Source organism: Heterodontus francisci, chromosome 21 (assembly GCF_036365525.1).
Source record: "Heterodontus francisci isolate sHetFra1 chromosome 21, sHetFra1.hap1, whole genome shotgun sequence".
In the NCBI taxonomy this organism is placed as follows: domain Eukaryota; kingdom Metazoa; phylum Chordata; class Chondrichthyes; order Heterodontiformes; family Heterodontidae; genus Heterodontus; species Heterodontus francisci.
This window is the reverse complement of record NC_090391.1, coordinates 51,965,467-51,970,603: the sequence shown is the minus strand read 5'-3', so window position 1 is coordinate 51,970,603 and position 5,137 is coordinate 51,965,467.

The following is a 5,137-nucleotide window of genomic DNA, read 5'->3' as shown; positions in this document are numbered from 1 at the left end:
ATTGAGGAACAGAGGGAGAGAAACAGAGAAAGAGAGAAAGTCAGAGAGAAATAGGCACAGAGAGATTGAGAAACGTTGAGAAAGACATTGAGAAAGAGATTGAGAGAGAGAGATTGAGGGAGAGATTGAGGGAGAGAGATTGAGTCAAAAGGAGGGAGAAAGGCAGATAGAGACATTAAAGATGTGATACTCACCTTCCCACACGGTCTGCGCTCCATCGTTGGACTCTAACACCTTCCCACCATCAGCTCATCCATGGGGAAAAGTTCCGGGATAGGGAAATTAGGGTGGGAATTGAAGAAAGGGGTCAGAACTGGGACAGAGACTGCGGAATTCAGACTGGACTCACTCACACACACACACACAGACTGTAATCAGCTTACAATTCACCTGGGCACAGAGACACAGAGACTGAGAAACAGAAACTCACCTTCACAAACCAGCCGCATGGAAAGAAAGAATGGAGGCTGATGTGGGAAGGGTGCAGTCACGATGAATAGGAAGGGTGCAGACACGATGTTGGGGTATTACTGCAAGCCTCCCAACAGCCAGAGGGAGGTAGTGGAGCAGATATGCAGACGGATTTTGGAAAGATGTAAAGGTAACAGGGTGGTGGTGGGTGATTTGAACTTCCCCTATATTGACAGGGACTCACTTAGTGCTAGGGGCTTGGATGGGTCAGAATTTGTGAGGAGCATCCAAGAGGGATTCTTGAAACAGTATGAGATAGTCCAACCAGGGATGGGGCCATTCTGGACCTGGTATTGGGGAATGAGCCCGGCCAGGTGGTCGAAGTTACAGTGGGGGAGCATTTCGGGAGCATGGACCATAATTCCATAAGTTTTAAGGTACTTGTGGATAAGGATAAGAGTAGTCCTCGGGTGAAGGTGCTAAATTGGGGGAAGGCTAATTATAAGAATATTAGGCAGGAACTGAAGAATTTAAATTGGGGGCGGCTGTTTGAGGGTAAATCAACATCTGACATGTGGGAGTCTTTCAAACGTCAGCTGATTAGAATCCAGGACCTTTCTTCCTGTGAGGAAGAAAGACATGTTTGGCAAGTTTAGGGAAGCTTGGATAGCACGGGATATTGTGAGCCTGGTCAAAAAGAAAAAGGAAGCATTTGTAAGGGCTGGAAGTCTAGGAAAAAATGAAGCACTTGAGGAATATAAAGACAGTAGGAAGGAACTTAAGCAAAGAGTCAGGAGGGCTAAAAGAGGTCATGAAAAGTCATTGGCAAACAGGATTAAGGACAATCCCAAGGCTTTTTATACATATATAAAGAGCAATAGGGTAACCAGAGAAAGGGTTGGCCCACTCAAGGACAGAGAAGGGAATCCATGTGTGGAGCCAGAGGAAATGTGCGAGGTACTAAATGAGTACTTTGCATCAGTATTCACCAAAGAGAAGGACTTGGTGGATGATGAGCCTCGGGAAGGGAGTGTAGATAGTCTCAGTCATCTCGTTATCAAAAAGGAGGAGGTGTTGGGTGGCTGGCAAAGCATTAAGATAGATACGTCCCCAGGGCCTGATGGAATCTACCCTAGAATACTGAGGGAGCCAAGGGAAGAAATTGCTGGGGCCTTGACTGAAATCTTTGCATCCTCATTGGCTACCGGTGAGGTCCCAGAGGACTGGAGAATAGCCAATGTTGTTCCTTTGTTTAAGAAGGGTGGCAAGGATAATCCAGAAAATTATAGGCCGGTGAGCCTTACGTCAGTGTTAGGGAAACTATTAGAGAGGATTATTTGGGACAGGATTTATTGCCATTTGGAAACAAACAAACTTATTAGCGAGAGACAGCATGGTTTTGAGAAGGGGAGATCGTGTCTTACTCCTGTGATTGAGCTTTTTGAGGAAGTGACGAAGATGATTGATGAAGGAAGGGCAGTGGATGGTATCAATATGGACTTTAGTAAAGCATTTGACAAGGTCCCGCATGGCAGATTCGTACAAAAGGTGAAGTCACACGGGATCAGAGGTGAGCGGGCAAGATGGATACAGAACTGGCTCGGTCAAAGAAGACAGAAGGTATCAGTGGATGGCTGTTTTTTTGAATGGAGGGATGTGACTAGTGTGTTCCGCAGGGATCAGTGCTGGGACCTTTGATGTTTGTAGTACTGGTCTGATTAGCAAGCTAGCGGATGAATCAAAGGTTGGTGGAGTTGCGGATAATGATGAGGATTGTGACAGGATACGGCAGGATATAGATCGGTTGGAGACTTGGGCGGAGAAATGGCATATGGAGTTTAATCCAGACGAATGTGAGGTAATGCATTTTGGAAGGTCTAATGCAGGTTGTATGTATTTAGGGCGGCACAGTGGCGCAGTGGTTAGCACCGCAGCCTCACAGCTCCAGGGACCCGGGTTCGATTCCGGGTACTGCCTGTGTGGAGTTTGCAAGTTCTCCCTGTGTCTGCGTGGGTTTTCTCCGGGTGCTCCGGTTTCCTCCCACAAGCCAAAAGACTTGCAGGTTGATAGGTAAATTGGCCATTATAAATTGTCACTAGTATAGGTAGGTGGTAGGGAAATATAGGGACAGGTGGGGATGTTTGGTAGGAATATGGGATTAGTGTAGGATTAGTATAAATGGGTGGTTGATGTTCGGCACAGACTCGGTGGGCCGAAGGGCCTGTTTCAGTGCTGTATCTCTAATCTAATCTAATCTATACAATAAATGGCAGAACCCTTAGGAGTAATGACAGGCAGAAAGATCTGGGCGTACAGGAAAACAGGTCACTGAAGGTGGCAACGCAGATGGATAAGGTAGTCAAGAAGGCATACGGCATGCTTGCCTTCATCGGTCGGGGCATAGAGTATAAAAACTGGCAAGTCATGTTGCAGCTGTTCAGAACCTTAGTTATGCCACACTTAGAATATTGCGTGCAATTCTGGTCTCCACACGACCAGAAGGACGTGGAAACTTTGGAGAGGGTACAGAGGAGGTTTACCAGGATGTTGCCCGGTCTGGACGGCATTAGCTATGAGGGGAATTTGGAAAAACTCGGATTGTTTTTACTGGAACGACGGTGGTGGAGCGGCATGGACAGAATGGATATTCAGAAGCTTTTTCCTAGGGTGGAAGAGTCAGTTACTAGGGGACATAGGTTTAAGGTGCGAGGGGCAAGGTTTCGAGGGGATGTGCGAGGCATGTTTTTTACACAGAGGGTGGTGACTGACTGGAACTTGCTGTCAGGGGAGGTGGTGGATGCAGATACGATAGCAACGTTTAAGAGACATCTCGACAAATACATTAATAGGAAGGGAATAGAGGGATATGGGCCCCGGAAGTGCAGTTGGTGTTACTTTAGGCAGGCATCAAGATCGGTGCAGGATTGGAGGGCCGAATGTCCTGCTCCTGCGCCGTACTCTTCTTTGTTCTTTGTTCTTTTGTTGTCCTGAGATATCCCAGAACCTGTCGCTCAAAACAGACAGTCCTCCCAAAATACAGCTCATCCAATCATCTCTCAGCTTCCTCCATCTGGACACTGCCTCTCAGGTTCGGGACAGTCCAAGGTGAGTCTGTGTATAAACAGGGAGTGGGGGAGAGAGGGATATTCCAGCCATATCCCAAATGGAGCATTCCAGACAGAAACCTGTCTCTCTCTCGTTCTCTCTCCCTCCCCCAAAAACATCATTAACAGAGCAGAAAATCTGCTGTAATATAAAACCTGGGGGGGCCGGTTTGGATAATGGCCATTTAACACTAATTGTATTAAATGTATTTCACTGTTCACCTCCAGTTAACAGAAAGTTCAGAAACTGACTCACTGCAGTTATCTTGAAATTCTGACAAAAAGTTTTTGCTGGAGAGGTCGGTTTGACTTCAGTATAAAGAGGCAGTTGTTATTCAGATTTTCAATTCCACTGTGTGACAAAGACTGAAACGACAGCCAGGTTCATGATGCAGCCAAGAGAACATTAAAAACTGGTGACATTTCACACAACAATTCTCACCTATATTTACAGTTATATTTCTCAGTGATTCTTTGTACTTTATTTGCTGCTGCTGTATTTATGCGTTAGGCTGTATTCAATCCAAAAAACCTTCTTAACATTTGCCAGTTTAATGTTACAAGGGTTTATAAAGCTGGGAAACGGACATTTAACACAATTGTATTAAATATCTTCCACTTTTCACCTCCAGTTTATATAAAGGTCAGCGATAACGACCTCCACATTCTGACAAAGAGTTTTTTTGCTGTAATAAAGTGTCACTTGCTTCCATTTTCCTACTGACTGTTTCTTTCCTCTGCTCTCCTGAGGGATTCAGAGATGATTTTTGTCCATCACTTGTCCACATTCAGGAGGTTCCGTCTCCTCTGCAGCTGCTCTCCTGGAGAAATTAGTTGTATTCAACATCTTTCCCGCAGTGTGTAGACATGAGGAGAGACTGTTTACACGAGCAGAGGGGAGAAACAAATCGTCAGGGAGTTGTTCTGGTCTGGAATTCACTCTGTGACAGGTTTCTGAAAGCAGATTCAATATTAATTTCGAAAAGACAATCGGATCAAAACTTCAATTACTCTGAGTTATAGTAGAGAAGATACCAGCATAGAGAGAGAATTGAGAGCGAGAGAGAGATGTCATAACTTTAGTGATGAAGAATTCAACACAACAGATTTAGAGAGTTAAATAAAAACAAGAAATGCTGGAACCACTCAGCAGGTCTGGCAGCATCTGTGGAAAGAGAAACAGAGTTAACGTTTCGGGTCAGTGACCGTTCCTCGGAACTTCTATTCAGAACTCTCTATTTAGAGAGTTTTTATTTGTAAATGATTGTTGAGTTTTATTTTATCTTGTTCTTTCATTTATGCATTATCTTTAATGACTCAAAATCATTTTCCAAATAGGAACCAGTTTAATGTTACAAGTGTTTACATAGTTGGGCAATAGTCATTTAACAACAATTGTACCGAAATTATTTCATTCAGCATCTCAAGTTTACTGAAAGTAAACTCCTCAAACTTTTGGAAACTTTCAAACTCTCAGTAACACAGAATTTCCAATCAGCAATAGCTCAGCTACTCCATCTGCTGGTGTCCTTGTATCACTGCAGCTACTGTCCCTCTCACCACCTCCATCTGCTGGTGTCCCTGTCTCACTGCAGTTACTGTCCCCTCTCACCATCTCTATC